Source organism: Oryctolagus cuniculus, chromosome 5 (genome assembly GCF_051225735.1).
Source record: "Oryctolagus cuniculus isolate XC-2025 breed Fujian yellow rabbit chromosome 5, ASM5122573v1, whole genome shotgun sequence".
Taxonomy (NCBI): domain Eukaryota; kingdom Metazoa; phylum Chordata; class Mammalia; order Lagomorpha; family Leporidae; genus Oryctolagus; species Oryctolagus cuniculus.
Window position 1 is genome coordinate 138,244,527 of NC_142871.1, and position 20,310 is coordinate 138,264,836.

At 49.7% G+C, this 20,310-nt stretch overlaps 1 protein-coding gene, 1 non-coding gene and 1 pseudogene across 3 annotated transcripts in view; 2 read left to right on the top strand and 1 right to left on the bottom strand.

Annotated features, from left to right (window-relative positions):
- LOC108175829 (butyrophilin-like protein 1) overlaps positions 1–20,310 on the top strand; it is an 86,055-nt gene that overhangs the window by 8,249 nt on the left and 57,496 nt on the right. The gene's annotated exons all lie outside the window — the stretch shown is intronic.
- LOC149126709 (ankyrin repeat domain-containing protein 42 pseudogene) lies at positions 2,336–5,640 on the top strand (annotated as a pseudogene).
- On the bottom strand, positions 8,373–8,501 carry LOC149126710 (small nucleolar RNA SNORA11). The gene has a single exon (XR_016234870.1). It is a non-coding gene; the product is annotated as a small nucleolar RNA SNORA11 (small nucleolar RNA).

Consider the following 20,310-nt stretch of genomic DNA (forward strand, 5'->3'; position numbering starts at 1 on the left):
GAGGCTCTGGGATGTTTGTGGATGGATTTGTGGGTTGAGATTTCTGACATACCTGAAACTGTATGCAACATTTCGGTACTCTAAGATTAGAAAAGCTTAAAATGTATTTGACATGCAGAGAGTGAGAGCAACAGCAAGAATGACAGATATCCCATCTCCTAGTTCACTCCCTAACTGCTAGCAACAGCCATGGCCATGTCAAGGCCAAGATCTAGACCTCAGCCTAGATCTCCCACATGCATGTCAGAAATGCAACCCCTCAGTGCTGCCTCTCAGGTTATCCATTGGCAAGAAGCTGGAGTCTGTAGTTTGTACATGCCTACTCCTGTTTTATTTATTTAATTTTAACTTTTATTTAGTAGATATAAATTTCCAAAGTACAGTTTATGGATTACAATGGCTCCCCCCACCAACTTCCCTCCCTCCCGCGACCCTCCCATCTCCCACTCCCTCTCCCATTCCATTCACATCAAGATTCATTTTCAATTATCTTTATATACAGAAGATCAATTTAGTATATATTAAGTAAAGATTTCATCAGTTTGCCCCCACACAGATCATAAAGTGCAAAATACTGTTTGAGCACTAGTCATATCATTAATTCACATTGAACTACGCATTAAGGACAGAGATCCTACATGAGGAGTAAGTGTAAATGCACAGTAACTCCTGTTGCTGACTTAACAAATTGACGCTCTTGTTTAAGGCGTCAGCAATCTCCCCAGGCTCTAGTCATGAGTTACCAAGGCCATGGAAGCCCCCTGAGCTCGCCGACTTTGATCTTATTTCTACAAGGTCATAGTCAAAGTGGAAGTTCTCTCCTCCCTTCAGAGAAAGGTACCTCCTTCTTTGATGGCCTGTTCTTTCCACTGGGATCTCACTCGAAGAGATCTTTCATTTAGTTGTTGTTTTGTTTTTTGTTTTTTTGTTGGTTTTTTTTTTTTTTTTTTTTTTTTTGCCAGAGTGTCTTGGCTTTCCATGCCTAAAATACTCTCATGGGCTCTTCAGCCAGATTCAAATGCCTAAAGGGCTGATTCTGAGGCCAGAGTGAGTGCTGATTAGGACATCTGCCATTCTATGAGTCTGCTGTGTATTCCGCTTCCCATGTTGGATCGTTCTCTCCTTTTTTTATTCTCTCAGTATTAGCAGACACTAGTCTTGTTTATGTGATCCCTTTGACTCTTAGATCTATCATTATGATCTATTGTGACCTAAAATTGATCACTTGGACTAGTGAGATGGCATTGGTATATGCAACCTTGATGGGATTGAATTGGAATCCCCAGACACATTTCTAACTCCACCACTTGGGGCAAGTCAGCTTGAGCATGTCCCAAATTGTGCATCCCCTCCCTCTCTTATTCCCACTCTTATATTTACCAGGAATCACTTTTCAGTTAACTTTAAACACCTAAGAATAATTGTGTGTTAATTACATAGCTCAACCAATAGTATTAAGTAGAACAAAAAAATACTAAAAGGAATAAAGTATTAAATTTACATCAACAGTGATGACAAGGGCTGATCAAGTCACTGTTTCTCATAGCCTACCCCTGCTTTAAAAAGTAGGATAATTTGAATAGGAGGGAGTGTGGGATGGATGGATGGAGGGAGGGTGAAAGAAAAGGAGAGAGAGAGAGAGAGAGAGAGAGAGAGTAAACACTCCCCCGTTGGCTGTTCCATTCCCAAATATTTGCAATGGTGGGTTCTTTATGAAGTGAGCTGGCGCCAAAGCCAGAAGAAGCTGGGAATCCAATCCAGATCCCCCACATGGTTGGCAGGGCCCCGATAGACGCATCATTTACTGTTTCCAAGGGTGTGCCTTGGCCAGAGCTGGAATTAGGAGCTGGAGCTGGGAATCTAACCCAGGCCTCTGACATCCAGTTCAGACACTTAACCCATGAGTTTTTGAAAGGTCAAATACCTGAAGCTGAATAGGTTCTTTTTTTTTTTTCCCCTACAAGAGCAACAAATGTAATATGTGATTTTTTTTTCATATTTTTTTTCACATTTTAGGAAAATTCTGTCTGTATTTATTAATGGCTCAAGGACCTTGTTTGCTTTTTCGGGGGCAATGCATGCAGACTGTGACCCAGGAAGGCAGTGGAGGATGGCCCAAGTCCTTGGGCCCTGCACCCACATGGAGACCAGGAGGAAGCACCTGGCTCCTGGCTTCGGATTGGTGCAGCGCGCTGGCTATAGCATCCATTTGGGGAGTGAACCAATGGAAGGAAGACCTTTCTCTCTGTCTCTCTCTCTCACTGTCTAACTCTGCCTGTCAAAAAAAAAAAAAAAAGTAGAAATTGTTACCTAGAGAAAGGACGGCAAGCAAACCATGGTAGAAAAGAACATGTGGGAAAGAGAAGAGGAGATGAGGGAGAGAGTGAGTGCTGTGCAGGTGGCTCAGAGTGACTGCAGTGGCTGAAGGCCCAGCCCTGGTGTTGGAATGTAGGAGTGTGCAGACGGTTTACAGGGCTTGTGTGTGTGAAATAGAATTGATTCCAAGACACCGTGTAGGTAAATTTCAGGAAAAATCTAAATTAAAGCATCTTAATATTTGAGAGAGAGAGAGTGAGTGAGCAAGCGCCCTCATCCTCTGGTTCATTCCTTCCTTGAATCCTTCAACCATCGCTGCTTCCTCCTCAGTCGACAATGGAGAGAAGTTAGAGTCCAGAGCTGGAGGTAACCCTGGTGTGGAGCTGATATCACACAAGGAACTGTAAGAGGTTGGATGGCAGCCCACATAGCTGCAGCCAGAGTTCAGGATGCTCTTTTTTTTCTCCAAAGATTTTTTTTTTTTATTTGAAAGGCAGAGGTACAGAGAGGCAGAGGCAGAGGGAACCTTCCTTCTGCTGGTTCACTCCCCAGTTGGCCACAATGACCAGAGCTGTGCCGATCCAAAGCCAGGATCCAGAAGATTCTTCCTGGTCTCCTGCGTGACTGCAGGGGCCCAAGGACTTGGGTCATCTTCTAGTGCTTTCCCAGGCCTTAGCAGAGAGCTGGATCTGAAGTGGAGCAGCCAGGATTCGAACTGGTGCCCATATGGGATGTCGTCACTGCAGGCAGCGTCTTTACCCATTATTCCATGGTGCCGGCCCCAGTATGTAGGCTCTTGTAATCAAAGCCTAAAACTCAGCAGCTCAAGATGTAGTGGATGCACTCCTTCACTTCTCACTGCAACTCATGGATGCTCTTTCACTGTACAAATAACGCTCCAAAGTAGAGTGGTGAGGGACTCCTGTTCATTAGTGTTAGTACATACTCTTATAGATGGGATAGAATTTGGTAGGCTGGCTATGTCTTCCCAACATTTAAAATCTCTATATGACTGGGACAGTAAGTTAGCTGTTGGGTTCTTTGTGTCTGTTCAGACTTAGGGAAGGTTCTCAAGCTCCTAGGCAAAGGTGACCAGGATCCCAGGGTGACTGAGGAGAGAACAGAGACCTGTACATGAGGCCACTCTTCATGGGGGACTTGGCTGCTTGCAGCTTCTTGTTAAGTGGGGATGTAGCATAGACTCTGGGGGCCACAATGGAAACCTTCCAGTTCATTAGCAGCCCTGGAAGGCCACCTTCACTGTTTCAAATTCCTACTCAGTAGAATGAGCAGAGGAGCACAAGCTTTAAAAGCCTTCCAGGATAATGGAGAATGTGTACCAGACCTGGCACAGAGGTTCTTTAAGCAGAACATTTTACAGTTTATCCAGGGACTGAGTATGAAGGAAATGATGTGGAAGGTCAGGAAACCTTAGCATTTCCAGGTCCTGTGGCTGCCCTTAAGGGTGATGTGGAAATGCTGAAGAAATCTGCAGAGGTTGGAGTAATCCATGTGAGTGAGTGTGATGATGGTGGATCAACTGCTGAGCTTAAAGCTGCTGCACAAGGTCACATGGAGTCTGCAGTGGTTCATTACAGAGGAGCAGACAGTGACATCACCACAAAGCAGGGGATCCAGTGATGAGGTCACGAGGTTTGCCCATCTGGCAGCAGTGAAGCTGTTAAAGAGGCTGCAGAGGGTCTGATGCTGTGGTGTGGTGGGTTTAGCAGCTGCCTCCAGCACCGGCATCCCATATGGGAAATGGTTTGAGTCCAGGCTGCTCTACTTTATATCCAACTCTTCACTAGTGCTCCTGGAAAGTAGTGGAAGATGACCCAAGTGTTTGTGTCCCTGCAGGTATGTGGGAGACCCAGATGAAGTTTCTGTCTCCTGGCTTCAGTTTGGCCCAGCTCTGTTGGCTGTGGCCATTTGGGTAGTGAACTAGCGGATGGAAGATTCTCTCTCTCTCTCTCTCTCTCTCTCTCTCTGTGTGTGTGTGTTTGTGTGTTCCTCTCTCTGTGTATCTCTGCATTTCAATTAAAATAAATAATAAAAAAGGGCCACAGAAATATGCTATAGAGGATGCTAATGAAGTGCTATGAGGTTTTACAGAGACACGATGATAGGGAAGCACTGATGCCTAGGATGTCTTATGTCTCAGGGAGCTGTATAAACAGATGCCAGGATGAGAGATTATTAAATCCTGTAGCCTTGTGACACCTTCTGGAAATTGCTGTGAGCAACTACAAACATGTGGGAGGGAAAACAGAAGAAAGTTAAAGCAGAAGCCAGTACATCTCAAGTCTGAAAAGGCCATCTCAGCTGCGGGGCCAGCTCAGGTGTGAATGACTGTGTAGAGAATAATTAGAGTGTCAGCCGGTGAATATCGAGCAGAGGTGAATAAACCAGGGGAAAGGCTGGAATGTGTTCAGGTCTCCAATGTTGGAGCTTTGAGGATGACTCCTGTGAGCCGAGCAAAGGGAAGAGGCAAGTGAGGACAAAGGTGTCTTCTAGGGCAGTGATGTGAGAACGTACTGATCAGTAAAATCACTTAAATAAACTTGCTTCATTTTTTCTCTTTCATTAAAAAAACCAAACAAAAAAATAAAAAGACCTGGATTGAATCCAGGCACTCTGATGCGGGACACGGGTGTCTTCAGCTGTCAGGCTCAACACAAGCTGCCCAAACTTACATATTTTAAAAGCCGTTTTGAAGGGGCTGGTTCTATCACATTCTGGGTTAAGCCACTGCCTGCAGTACCCTCATCCCTTGTGGGTGCTTGTTTGCATCTCAGATGTTCCACTTAGCTCCCTGCTAATGCACCTGGGAAAGCAGTGGAGGAGGGCCAAAATGCTTCAGGCCCCACACCCACATGGGAGGCCCAGAGGAAACTCCTGGCCCCTGGCTTTGGACTGGTCCGGCTCTGGCCATTGTGGAAAGTTGGAGAGTGAACCAGATGAAAGACTCTGTCCCCACACCTGGGCCCCAAAATGAGTCAGTTTAAAATAAAGTAAATCTTAAAAAAGTCATTTTGAAATAAGCATCTAGTGAAGCTGCCTCTGATAAGGAGAACATTTCAATCTTCCAGCAGCAGGTAGGGAAGGAACAGGGTAAGGGAGACACTAGGGCAGTGGGGAGTCACTGTCGTGACGGGAAGAGCTGTGCTCTCTGTCCCTGTGTAATGTGCCCTCCCTCCCCCATCCCAGGTCTGGATGCTTCTGCTCATGGTCAGGGAAGTGGACAGTGAGAAACAGTCATGGCCTCCTCTTAGGGGAAAGAACCCTGGGCAGCAGGTGCACAGGGAGCCACCTTATAGAATCTGTGTTTCCAGGAGACTGCTGTATAAAAGGTGAGATCATACAGTCTTCTCTTACCATAACCTTTCTCTGTTGAGTTTATGTCTTATAATTAGTATGATTATTGGATTCTTGTCCTCATTTGATATTTTTAAAGATTTATTTATTTATTTGAAAGAGTTACAGAGAAAGAGAGAGAGAGAGAGAGGAAGAGAAGGAGGGAAAGAGGCAGATAGAGAGAGGGAGACCTTCCATTCACTGGTTCACTCCCCAAATGGCCACAACGGCTGGAGCTGGGCCAGGCCAAAACCAGGAGCCAAAAGCTTCCTTCAAGGCTCCCATGTGGGTGCAGGGGCCTGAGGATCCAGGCCATTTTCTGCTGCTTTCTCAGGTGCATTAGCAAGGAGCTGGGTGGGAAGGGGAGCAGCGAGGACAGAAGCCAGTGCTCACATGGATTGCTGGGGCGTTACCGGCAATGCCACAGTACCAGCCCCACCTATTTGTTTTGTAAGAACAAACAGCATCTTTACTATAAATCATGTTTTTCCCATGGTGAGTTCACAACTGTACAAATGTCTGATCTCTAGTTATGAATATGAAACAATTCCTAACTTGCATATTTCTTGTGAAAATTAAGTGAATTTTATGTTGGTATTTTAAACAGTACTTGCTGTGCTATTCTCTCACAAGTGAATCCTGGTTCTGTTTTCTCCTCCTTTTCCTCCCCTTCCCTTTTTTCTCCTCCTCCTCTTCTGTTATGGTACAGAACTTTACAGTTTCTTAGACAACTAATGTCTTGGTGAAAAACAAGTAAATTAAACATTCACTGTTCTTCCAGAAGTTACATCAACCGGCCCCACCATTTGATGTGATTTTGTTTCCTATCCAGCAAATCAATTAAGTTAATAATGAGCTTTCTGCTCCCCAGGGATGAGCATGGAGGTGGGAGGGATGCAGTAGCCTTGGGCAAATCCAGGAGAGGTTTCCTGTGCCTCCCCAGGTGCTCATGCTGGGCAGGTGGGGCTTAGCTGGTCCTTAAGCCCCTGTGTTGTTGTCAGCTGAGGAAGGGCAGGGCAGGTCCTTTCTGATCACCTGGGGGCGCTGTTGATGACCATGTTCCATGAGAGTGGAGTTTGTGGTCTGGGAGACTTGGCTTTGAATGGGAAATTGATGCACTGTGTCCCTTTTTCCTCCATCCCAGACCTTCCCTTGCCCACTGGCTCTCTGGGCCCCTCTGAGTCCCTGCATCTCAGACCACACTGCGTGGGAATTTCTGGGTCATGCCTTCCCCGTGTTCAGGTTCCAAGAGTCCTCATACTCTCTCCAGATTCCTTCTCCTGCCAGTTCTGCTCCGTGCTGGGTGTTGCTCCCAAGCACACGTGATTGTAGGAGGTTTCTATTTGCTGCCAGAAAAATGACCTCTGCCTTGGTGGCTCCACCACACACATTGACTGTCCTACAGCTCTGTGGTCAGAAGTCTGAGACAGGTCTCACTGGGCTAAAACACCTGCAAGTCTGCATTCCCCTCTGTCAGATCCTGGATTTCCCAGCATCTGACCCCACTTGCACACCTAAGTTCATGGCCGCATTCCTCTGTCTTCAAAGACAGCAAGGTGCACATCTTTCAACTCTGGTTCTCTCTATTACTTTCTCTGGCCACACACACCTTGGCAGGCTGCGTGCTTTCAGGGTTCACATGATTTGATTGGGCTCACCTGGATCATCGAATGAACTACCTTAACTTTATCCCATGTTCAAAGCTCCCTTTCCCTGTAGGTGACAGAGCCACAGGTGTAGGGATTAGGACAGGGACATCTGAGAATCATCCTCCAGGTTCACATCATCCAGTTGTAGCTGCCTCTCTCCACCTGTGGGTACAGGCAGCCTGCTAGTTCTGCTCAGTCAGTGCTTCTGATGTAGATGGAGGGGCTGGAAATTTTGATTTCCCTAATTTCTTCTTTTATTTTTCTTAAAAAGAGAAGTTGAAAACCTTTACTTCTGAGACAATCTGATATCAGAGAAGGTCCTCCTAAAATTTATATCAAAATGTGGCCCTTTAAAGTTCCCCAGCAGCGCCATCTGGCTGCCACGTTGTTACCGGAATTTGGGGTGCCATACAGTATCACCATGTACTTAGTAATAAATCCCCAATATTCATAAGCCCGAGAGGGTTCTTGCCTAATATTTAGAGAATTCTAAATACCGGCATAAATAAACGAGGCAGCTTGGTACATTTTAAGCTTTTATTTACTGCGAAAGATGCATAGGAGAGTGAGAGCTTTATCTAAGAGAGAGAGAGAGGTAAATCTGGGTTCATACTGAGCACCAGGAACCAGCCAGGTGGAGGAGCATCTAGGCCAGGAAGCCTAGGGCACGTGGCCTGAAGGCCATGTGCCTTGGAGGTGCAGGGCCACAGTGAGCACCCCCCTGGAAAGAGGCCAGGGCAAAGAAGAGAGAGGCGGCTTTTAACCCATTTCCAAAGGGGAGTGGTTAATTAACCTGATTGACTGGTAGACACCCAAGTGTGGCCCGGTAGGGGCATGAGGTCACATAGAGGCATGGCGAAGGCGTGGTCTTCAGGCTCACGAATCTAATGGATTTTAACCTGTATGCCCGCCTACTCAAATCCAGGGCACACCAAGGCACAGGCTAGACAGACAGTATGTGGTGATGTCCTCTGCTGAACACTGCAACTTTTCTTCCAATATTGAGCCTCGTGCCACGTCCTTCCTGGTACCACATGAAGGTGCACAGGGCATGTGTGTAGGGCATTTGTTTGTAAAGAGGCCGCAAGTATTATGCACCTGATGAGAATCACCCAAGATTCCTGTTGGGTGTGTTGTAAACAGAGGAGCCATTCTTCAGGTCCCTTGCTCTGAGCACACCCCTCCCCAATTTAAAAAGAAAATCTAGCTTCCATGATTTTTTGTGTTTAGGGATGTGAGAAGCATAATTTGAGAAGAAATCTGGAAAATGCCTTTTTCTGTATGGTCAGTGGCCAGCCTCTCAGTCTCTGGTGTTAAGCTTTATGGCTTGAGGGAAAGACTGCTGTGTGTGTGTGTGTGTGTGTGTGTGTGTGCAGGACACAGTCCGTCAGCTGAATGTCTCCCACACATTTCCCCCATCACTGTTTCAGAAGAGCAGGTGCTGGGCTGACCTGTGCAGTCTGTGCAGACCCCTCATACGTAATGTGTGTTCTCTTGTAGACTGGCGGAAGGAACGGTTCCAGGCCTGTGAGTGACTTTGTGTTCTTTCTGGGTGCTCCTCCTGTGGCCCCCATGGCTCTGGCCCCTCCTTCAGTTCTCTGTGCTGGTACAGATGCTGGCACCATCAGTGGTGGTGGGGTGGGGGCTGAAGTGACAGGAACAAAGCCAGGCTGGTCATCAAGGTCTCTGTGACATGTCTGATCTCAGAGAGGTCTCCTGGTTCCTGCTCCTGCTTGCAGGCCATGGGCTTCCATGCCAGGGCCCTTATCTCAAGGGCCTTGCCCCTCCCCCATGCAGCTAGGTGGGTCTGGGGGTGGTTGTGCATGCTTTCTGTGGGGCACAAAGGGAACTTGCATGATTGGAAACTCTCTGTGCAGGGTCTGTCACTCTGGATCCAGGCTCTGCCCATCGTAATCTTACCGTCTCTCCTGAAAGGAAGAGTGTGAGCTGCCAGGCCGTCCCTGAGAGCTCTGATGACATCTACAGCACGTTGGGCCTTGAGGGCATCACGTCAGGAAGATGTTACTGGGAGGTGGAGATCAGGAGTGAAAGGTTCGGCGACTGGGTTCTGGGGCTCTGTAGGGAGCATGTGACAAGCACAGGCTGGTGTAGAGAGTCCCCAGATGAGGGGTTTTGGGTTGTGAGTTCATTTTACAATAGCTACCTTGCCTGGACTAATCTCAGCAGCTTCTATCCCTTCGGCAGACTCCCCGCAGGGTGGGGATTTTCCTGGACTACAGTGAGGGGGACGTCTCCTTCTACAACATGACTGACGGCTCCCACATTTTCTCCTTCCCCTCAGCTTCTTTCTCTGGAACCCTCCATCCATGCTTCATGCTTCGGGGAGACATGACCCTGAGCATCTGCCCCACAGAGGGGGGCTCTGAGGGGCTCCCTGTGCCCCTTAGCAAGTCTCCTTCTTTGGAGGAGGCTGTGAGGCCCCCAGGGGAGGGGCTCAGCTCAGGCTCTGGAGTGGATGGAGCTCCCCCAGGGGCTGAGTCTCCATTGCTGCCCTGAGTCCCACAGGGGCCCTCACTGCCCCGACTCCTCAGTGAGACTCTTGCTGGGGCTGCAGACTCCTGGGACAAAACCTCTAGGGCAAGTCCTGGATGGCCCAAGAGCTTTCTCATCTCATGGTTATGAGAACTGTTAGCTCATGCCAGTGTTCAAAGAGCAGAAAATGGATATTCAAATGGATTTGAACTGATACGGGATACGCTGAATTTTACTATGGAAATTTGGTTTTATATTTTTGTCTTGAAATATTTTTTATTGATTTCCAATTATCTTTGGATATAAATTGGCTGAAATCAGAATTACTGTGCCCAAGAAAGCAGAGTTTAATTATCCAACTTGAATGTGAGCAGAGGGCCTAGAGGTTGAGGGGGGTCCCCAGCTCTGTTCTGGAGGGTTTGTTCTGTAGGACCCCAAAAGCGGTGTCCTCTTGTGACGACCCTAGAAACACAGACTCCAGACCAGACGATGCAATAGAGCAGGAGGTAATTTTATTTCATTTGTACAAATGGGCCCTCTACTGCTGCAAGCAGCAAGCAAGTGAGAGGAGCCCCGAGCAGCTATCTCACACAGCTTTTAAAGGGCAAAACCACAAAATTAACATATTATAGGCTGGCGTAAGTTCATTGGATAATTTTCAGTAGCAGGCCTTGTATGGCAGTCTAAAAGTGGTAATGTCAGTGGAAAAGTACTAGGTCAAAGGGATACATTAGGGGAGGGGGTCTCTAGGAGAGAGGAATAGGTTGCTACGTGCCTTGCAGCTTTCTTTGTTAACCTTGAGCAAGCGTAGGGAAGGGGCTTATCTACAAGGCAGGTGTTCTGTGTATCTCTGGTTAGTAGCTGACTGCTTTCTCTGTGAACCGGTTTACTCCCCATTTCCCAAGGCCGTCTCTGGAACGGTTTGTCTCAGGAGCCCCATTTTTTTTATGGTGGCTCTTGGCTCCTTTCAGTTCTGTTTGACTACAGAAGTTGGCCATCTGAACATTTCCATGGAGATGAGTGACTGATGGATTTTCTAGTGGAAAACTATCTAATGATCTACCTTGTTTACTTCCTCTCTGGGATGGAGGACACACATATGGTTTTCCACACTTCAGTAATTTTTGTTCCCAGTGAACAAACTGCTGTGTTAATTCAGGGAATCTAAGGGGAGGGCTTGGATCCCCTTCTGTGTCAACACTGTAGCTGTGGGAAGAAGAGAGCTGCTAGCAGGGTAGCAGTGGATCCTGAGTAAGATGAAGACGAAGACGAGAATTTCCTGATGCAAATTCAACTGCGGAGAGCTTTGACCATGAGCCTGGTTCTAGTTACTCAATGCATTGCCTCTTTATGATCCAAGCCCAATTGTCACGGTGAGTGGAAAACCACAGAAAACAAAATGAAGCAGGACTGTTGAGGACTCAGATTCTTCCAGCAAGGAGACGTCCATTCTTCCAGATAAAAAACTTTGACCAGGAAGGGGCTCATGGAGCAGAGGTCCTGATGCTGCTTGAGACCCCCACGTCCCATGTTGGAATTCCTGGCTGGGTTCCCATCCTGGTTCTATTTCTGATTTTCACTTCCTGCTAATGCTCACTCTGGGAGGAAGCAGTGATGGCTGAAATAGTTGGATTCCTGCCACCCATGTGGGAACCTGGATTGAGTTCCTGTCTGTCTTCAGCCTTGTCCAGCAACTGTTGTTTGCATTTGGAGAGGGAATCAGTGTCTGGAAGATCTCTGTCTTCATTTCAAATAAAATGAAAAAAAAATCTGATTGGCTATCAATTCTGACTGAGTGTGACAGACATGAAAAGGGAAGTGGGAGAAGGAAGTGGGGGATCTCACCTCTGGCCTTGTAACCAGTTATGCCAATAAGGAAGACAGCAGCTGCTATGGTTCAATATTTGTGTTACCAAGCTCAGTCGGGATTGCAGTCTTATAAGTTGTAGATTAAGGGGAATGAGGGGGTGGAAACTTTATCAAATTACTGTGTTAGAGTTGAGGACTTTGTGAAGTGATTGGAATGGAGCAGGTTGTTAGGGCAGAGCCCCTAGATCGATCTTGGTGAATTTATGGGAGTGGTGAAGGAACCTCACTGACACAGAGAGATGTGGGCGCTGCTGCCATATTGTGATTTTCAAAGGCGGCCCCTGTGAAAGTCTGCATTGTGCGGCTTGGACTTTGGCTCCCCAGAGTTGTGAGCCAGAATAAACTTCTTGTCTTTGTCAAGTTACTCTGCCTCAGGAATTTCATTACTTCCTTAGAACGCTGACTAATTTTTGTCTTTGCTTGTCTTGCGTATGTTGTGTATGTCTTTGTAGATAGTAATCATTTTCTTCTTCTCTCCTTAAACTTATGTTGTATGTAAATTGTTTTAGATTTGGTTTATATTATAATCATATATATTGTATGTTTTTATTTATTCTCATTTTTATTTGAAAGCCAGAGAGAGAGGGAGAGAGGGAGAGAGGGAGAGAGGGGGAAAGAGATCTTTTGCCCACTTGTTCATCCCCACATGTCTGCAGCATTTGGGGCTAGGACAGGCTGCAGCCCGGAGTCAGTGGCTCCTTCTTGGCCTCCCCTGAGTGGCAGGGTCTGAAGAACCTGCATAAGTTACCTTCCTGGTTGTGTTGTCATGATGCTGGGTCAGAGGCAGAGTAGCCGGGACTTGAACCAGGCACTGTGCTGGGGGATTCTGTTGTCCTAAGCTTGGCTGCACCACAATGCATCCCTTTTGTCTCCTTAGAGCTTTCTTTTCCTCTTTATAGTGAACCACATTTCTCTAGTTAGTAGTTTTTAGGTTACATTTTCCCTGTTCAGGTGACTGATGTGGTTTCTGTCTCATGAGTGGACTCTGCCTGATGTAATCCTCTAAGCCACAGTGCAGCCCAGAGGAGGGCGCTGAGCTGCTCACACTGTGTGGGAAAGGGGAGCTGAGGTGCTCACACATTTATCAACATGCTTCACCCCAAGCATGAGACCATACACACGTACTCTACAGGTCCTTGCTTGGATTTTTGCTTGTATTCTCAGTGTACTCATATATTAGCTGTCCTGTTTATCCCATTCCATTTTGCAGGTATCTTCATGACACTGCATAACTTTTGGATTTTCTTTCTTTGAAAGAGACAGAAAAGGCAGGCATGCAGATGACGTGATATTATTTACCAAAACAGGAGTGATCTCTCTCTCTCTCTTCTATTTAAAGATTTATTTATTTATGTGAAAGGCAGAGTTACATAGAGCTTGAGGCAGAGGAAATAGAGAAGTCTTCCGTCTGCTGGTTCACCCCCAACATGGCCTCATGTGCCAGAGCTGCGCCAATCTGAAGCCAGGAGCCAGGAACTTCTTCCGGGTCTCTCATGTGGATGCAGGGTTCCAAGGACTTGGACCATTTTGCACTGCTTTCCCAGGCCATAGCAGAGAACTGGTTTAGAAGTAGAGCATCTGGGACTTGAACCACTGCCCACATGTGATGCAGGCACTGCAGGCAGTGGCTCTACCCGCTACACCACAGTGCGGGCCCCAGGAGTGATCTCATTAGCTAAGTGCACCAGCTGCCTTAATAGCTTCAGAAGCAGTGATTAAACATCACTGTTGTAGCACTTAGATAGATTTATAAGTTTTCTCATTGTACATTTTCAGTGAATTTATTTTGGGAGTTAATATTGATCAAAGGTACCACATACTTTTCTGAGTATCCCAAAGCCTATAGTTTTGTTGCCCCATAAGATGTTTGCCACTTTACCCTCTTACCCAGTGTACTTACTCATTTTTTTAAAAAGATTTTTTTGTTTTATGTGAAAGTCACAGGTGCATGGGGGTGGGGTGGGGAGAGGGATCTTCCATTGTTAGTTGACTGCCCAGATGTCCCTAATGACCGGGCTGGGCCATGCAGAAATCAGGAGCAGCAGCTTCGTCTGGGTCCCCGACGTGGTCCTGGGACCAAGCACTTGGGCCATCCTCAGGTTCTTTCCCAGGCACAGAGGCAGGGAGCTGGATCAGAAGACTTGAACTGGAGCCCTTCAGGGATGCTAGTGTTGCAGGAGGAGGCTTTATTCTCTGGGCCACAACGAAGACTCCAATGTATTTTTCAATGCCTATCCTGATGCATAATACACAGTCTATTTTTCCAAACATTCCCTGAAGTACAGTTGTACCAGTTCCATTACTGATTAGTTACTGAAATAAATACTTTGATTTCTATCTTTGCCTAGAGTCATATTTATGACCTTATGAAAATTGTACACTATTTTCTTACATTTAAACAACATAAAAGAGGATTGGGGAGGGTGATTGTAAGGCCACCTCAAACCACAACCAAACACGAGTAACGGAAAGGGTTTATTGGGGGAAAATCGGACAGACCAGAAGGAAGGGGCGAAGAAGGAAAACGAGAGAGAGGGGAGAGTGTAAGGGAGGGAGATAGAGAGAGAGAGAGAATGAGAGTGCTTTTCCACCCGCTGGTTCACTCCTGGAACAGCCAGTCAGCCCGTGCTGGGCCAGGCCGAAGCCAGGAGCCAGGAGCCAGGAACTCCATTCAGGTCCCCACATGGGTGTCAGGGTCCCAGCACTTGAGTCCTCATCTGCTGCCTCCAGAATGCATTAGCAGGAAGCTGGGTCAGAAGCAGGGCAGCCAGGAGTCAAGCCAGCTCTTGAATGTGAGTTTTGGGCTTCTGAACTGTGGGTTATCCAACCACTTATGTTGAATGCTCCTTTTTCTATTAAATAAGGTGATGTTTTGAGTTTTTCTGCAGTCTGAACATACACAATGCTTCTGTACTTGTATTCATCCCCCTCCTCTGACAGCAGGTGTCTTGTGAGGTGTTTGGTCCCTTCCTGTTCTCCTGCCCATGTAACTGATCTTCCTGGCTGAGGTTCCATCTCCTGTCTGCAGAGTCTTCCTCAAGAATCCTTTCTACCACTCTGTCTCCATCTACTCAGTCTGGACAGCCGAGGTCTCCCTCCCCTGCCTTTCCTCACTACAAATGCAAAATAAGACACACCCTTGGCTTTGCTGCCCACTTCTCACAGTGCATTTGGCCTCAGCACTCCTTGTCTGAAAGGGACTCCCAGGGCTTGAGTGATTGACAGCTGTGATGTTGCTACAGACCACATCCACATCAAGGTAAGGATTACCATCAGCCCCTCCCTGTGCCCCCTCAGTCACTGTCCAGCTCCAGATCCCAGCACGTGGTCATCACCACCCTCCTCTGCTGAGCACGTCCTTGGGGGAGCATTCATGGGAAACACAAGTATCCACTTTCTGTACAGTCAGAGACGTCTGTCCACAGAGCCTTTCCTCAAATGTCCTTGTCACAAATTTTCCACCAGTGTTCCTTCCAGCTCCTCAGCCAGCCCATCACACTATTGGCCACAGCTGTGACCTGGCAAATACTCGCAGGCCTGGGTGTTTTTCCCCCAGTCAAGTGAGCAGTCAGGTGCTCTTCACCCTGTGCTCACTGACATCCCAGAAAGGGGCTGCAGTGCTGCCACTGCCCACTGGGTGGTGCCTGCCTGCGGTCAGAGCCATTTGTAAGTCAGGCTGAGCCTTCTCTCCCCTGTCAGGTGATCCTAGGAGCTCCCATGGGACCACAGGCACAGACTGGGTGGGGAAAGGCAATGCTGTGTGAGGGAGGGGCCATGGATATTGGGCCGTGTCTTCCTGTAACTCAGCTGTGAGTGCAGGGCCTGCTCAGTGGATGCTGCGTGCAGTACACTCTCCCATGCGATGATGGAGTGGGGCTGTGCACACCCTACTGTGCAGCCTCTGAATCAGCTGTCAGCCAGTGTGACGGTTAGAGGGAGTGACAGAGAGAGAGAGAGAGAGAGAAGAGAGATCTTCCATCTGCTGTTTCACTTCCTAATGGCTACAACAGCTAGGGCTGAGCCAGGCTGAAAGCAGGAGCCAGGAGCTTCTTCCAGGTCTCCCATGTGTGTGGTAGTAGCCTAAGCACATGGCCATCTTCCACTGCTTTTCCAGGCCATTAGCAAGGAGATGTATTGGCTGTGCAGCAGATGGGGCTCCAACTCGTGCCCATATAGGATGTAGGCATTGCAGGCTGACACTTCACCTGCTGCATCACAGAGTCAGCCTCAGAGAAAAAATATTTTTTGCAACAAGAGGCATGGTGGGAGCTTGTAGGTGGAGAGGCAAACAGAAGAGTGGAAAACCACAGCTTGGAGTGTGACACTGGGTTCAAGTCCTGCCATCAGCACCACTCACCACCGTGTGATGTTGGGAAAATACCAGAGAGAGAGACTAGAGAAGAGCCTAGGGAAAAGCCGGATGGAAAAAGTGCCGGAAGAAGTTAGGATTGAAAGCGAAAGTGAAAGCTGGAAGAAACTTAGACTCGGATACGGACTATGGAGGGGAAGTTAGGAGAAATCTATGGTTGAAAGCGAAAGTGAAAGCTAGAAGAAACTTAGACTCGGATACAGACTGTGGGGAGAAGCCAGGAGAAATGAGAGAGAAATATTGTTGGAAGAAAAGTTAGGAAACATACCGGGTAGAGAAAAATATATGTTAGGGAAAGTGAAGCCGTGGGGGCAGGCCGAAGCGGAGACGTAAGCTAGGTTGGAATTTGTCAAGTCAGCCCGGGGAGCAAAAGGCAAAAAACTAAAACCAGAAGCGGAGACGTAAGTTAGGTTGGAATCCGTCAGATTAGCCCGGGGAGCAAAAGACGGGAAGCCAAACTGAAAAGCGGAGATGTAAGCTAGCTTGGATTTCGTCAGGTTACCTGGGGAACTTAGACTGAAAACTAAACCAACCGATGGCAGAAATGTGAGCTAGGCTGTGATTCGCGGAAGCCGCGGAGCGCAGAGAAAGCGCGTGGGGCACAAATGGAGAGAGCGCACGGGGTGTGAGTAGATAGGAAGTGCGGGGCTGGCGTGGAGGCCGTGGTGCGGGCGTAAAGGGGCGCAGAGACTGCGGAGTGCGTGCAAGGCCGGGAAGCCACGCAGATGAGAGAAGCGCTGGCTGAAGCCGCGCAGAGCTGGGAAGCCGCCACGGAGTGAGGCGCCGAGAAGCCCCCTGGGGTGGGTGCCGGGAAGCCACGGGGATAAGAGAAACAGAAGTTTAGAAGTAAAATGAGAGAAATAGGAATGCTGGCAGATAGAAGTAAAATAGGAGAGATAGGAATGCCCGGAGATAGAGAAATAGAGAAAAATAAGGCCTCTCCACAACATGGCAATGAGAGAGCTCAGATTCGGTCTGCCTGATTAGTGAGGCGGTGAGCACCTGCGGGCGGCTAGCAGCTTATGCGCCGCAGGTCACCGAAGACAGGCATGTTATCAACACCAATAAGTCTCCCCACAACACGGCAATGAGAGGGCTTGGATTCGGTCTGCCTGATTAGGCGATAAGCACCTGCAGGCAGAATATCCGCTGCAGGTCACCGAAGATAGGTATGAATCAACATCAGTAAGTCTCCCCACAATACGGCAATGAGAGAGCTGGGATTCGGTCTGCCTGATTAAGGCGATAAGCACTTGCAGGCAGCTCGAGCAGAGCATGCACTGCAGGGCACCGAACACAGGCACGCATCAGCGCCTAAAAACCTACTCACAACATGGCGAAGAGAGGACCCAGATTCGGTTTGCCTGATTGGTAGGGCTTGTAAGCACCTGTGGGCAACTCTAGCAAGCAGAGCAGAGTGTGTGCCACGGGGCACCGAAGACAGGCGCGTATCAACGCCAAAAATAAAAAGATAGGGGGAACTGTGGGGAGCAACTCGGACTAGACTAAGTTACTGGAATTAAGACTTATTCTATGCATCTGCTCTCCCACAATATGGTGCTGGGAGAGGAGTAAACAACTTTTACACAGCTGCCTCCAGTTCGACCAGTAACCTGCAGGAGCTGATCCTGCTCCTGATTGGAGGAGAGCAGCGTACTCGGCGTGTGGGTAGCAGAGTTGGGATTGGTGGAAGAGGACTATAAAGGAGGAGAGAGACAACATGCACCAGGAACACCTGAGGAACATCTGAGAAGCCCCCGAGAGAGCCGGCCGGCGATGTGCCACTCCCCCGCGGAAGTGGGGAAAGTGGCAGGGGGAACCACCCTTCCACGGAGGTGGAAGGACGGCAGCCAACCTGGGAAGAACCAGCAGCAAACCCGGGAAGGGCCGAGCAGACAAAAGAACAGCGCAGGGTCCTGTGTCGTTCCTCCGCGAAGAGGGGGAGCGACACCCAGTGACTGACAAAGAAGTACAGCCCTTGTAAGGACCGGGCTTTGTCCTTTCTGTCACAGGAGGACGACTGTGGCCCCGGCCACGCTTCCTAGAGGACCTCTTTCCCACTGCAGGGAAGCTTCCTGGGGTTTGGTCAACCTGGGCCCAGCTGCAGGACAACTTGTCTCCTCTTCCGCCTCTCTCTCTCTCTCTCTCTCTCTCTCTCTCTCTCAGTGGAGCCCTCACCTCCCTGGTTCCTGATTCCTGGCTGATTGGGGTTCTCCTCACTGGGTGACCAGTGTCTGCCTGGGGCTACTGGAGGGGATGGGTTGGGGTCCTGATGCTCTGGGACAGTGGCCCTGAGGCTGTCCCTGGGGGCACTGCTCTCCCAGGTGGTGACCATGGTAGACCCCTCTCCCAGTGACAGCCAGGCTCCAGGGTCCCCTGGCAGCAGGAGGCCTGTCCCTGGCTGACCTCAGGACCCCTGCAGTGCCTGAATGAGAAAGCTGAGGGCTGCCTGCAGGGAAATTTCAGGATCTGTTCTGCTGATGCCAAGGATGGGGCCCAACCTCCTTCCCAGAGATTTACTCAGAGGAGCTCACGGCTGCACACGTGCGTCTCCTGCAGCTCTGGAGCTTCTCTGGGGGACCAGAGGCCGTTCCTCTGCAGTGCAGTCAGCAGGAAGGGGAGGCCTCTGCCTCCAGCTCCGCAGGAGCTCAGAACCCTGACCTGTGCGGCTGCCCCATCACATGCGCACTGACCACCTTCCACCTTCCCACCTCCCTGGCTGGACAGAGGTACTGACGACCCAGCTGTAGGGAGATGGGTTTGCCATGAAATGAAGACAGGAGCTGACAGTGAAACCTGTGAAGGGTTTCGTGGATTATGTGACATAATCTGCTCACAGGCCCTGTCAGCTGGGTGTGCAGAAGCATGAATACTACAAGCACAAAAGGAGGCCAAGAGCAGGAGAGAGAGCGCCCGGCCCCAGGACGCCCGCAGGAGAAGCAGGAGTGAGAGCAGCTGAGCCCAGGTTGCACTGTGTGCTCTGCCCACGGCAGCCTTGGCGTGCAGCCCCATCGGCCCCTGACTTTCAAACCAGTCCATAGCACAGCGTGTGTGTCCATCCTAGATCAAGGCTGAGTGCTCCCAGCCCCCAGGACAATCCCGCCTGCCCCTTCTGGACCTCACCTCCTCCTCAGCCAGCCAGGGGCCTGCTCCTCGTGCCACTTCTCTCACCGCAGCTCCTCCTGCTGCTCTCTCATTGCATGCATTTGCAGTCCTGCACTGCGTGGTGTTTTGGGTCTGGGTTCCAGGATTCCTGTCATCTTCTGGACTGCATTGTCAGCCTTCCTGCTGGGAAGGGCTGCTGTCTGCCAGTGCTGGCCACAAGGGGGCAGCAGAGGGCTGGGAAACCCGGTGCTGCTGGCGCTGCCTCTGGGTTGCCCTGCTCCTCTGGGGCCTGCTGCTGTGCAGAGTTCTGGAGCAGGGGTTTGGAGCCAGGATCTCCGCACTGTTTGGAAAACGCACTCCTTTAAATATGAGAAGTTCACGGAGAAGGAGAATGAAAGGGAAGCTTATTTTGGTAGAAAGCATTGTGAGGTCCGTGAGCAGCTTTTCCCTAAACGCATTTCCAGGGACTTCTGGAAGAGCCCCCCCCCCCCCCTCCCAGGTCCTTGGCCTCCCCTCTGCCCCCAGATCCCTGGACACCGCTAGGGCTGCCCCCCACGTGGTGGCCCCACTGGGAGCAGGCGGAACTCTGGGGGGAGCTGGCGCCGGCAGGGCTGACCCTGGTGGGTTCCTCACCTCGGGACCCCGGGTCTCAGCTGCGACAGGAGGACAGCAGAGGCCTCACAGTAATGCAGGAGGACGGGCACGGAGACTCAGTGTGTGCTACTCAGAGGGAAACGCGGGGGAGTGAGCGGGGCCGAGTGTGTGGTGGGGGCCGGGGGACAGCAGAGGGCAGGCGTCCATCCAGTTCTCTCAGCCTCCCTTCTCAGGGTTTGATGGCGCCTAAGCAGCCTCTGCCTTTCGGGGGACAAGACCGGGGGCTTTCCCATCACCACTTCCTCCGATCCCTCCGCCAGGATTTGCCTGCTGCACCCTTGCCCAGGCAGGGCCTGATCCACAGGAAACCGGAGGTGAAGGGTCAGAGAATTCCTCCAGGTCGCTGACGCCCCCATCTGGGCAGCACTGGCGCTGGCGCTCGGGGCCCGGCCACTGCGAAGCCCGGGAAAGCGCTGAGGCCCTGTGGGAGGAGGGGTCCATCGGCCCCGCTCTACCCGGATACATCCGGGCTTCTCTTCATAACTCTGTCTGCTTCCTCTT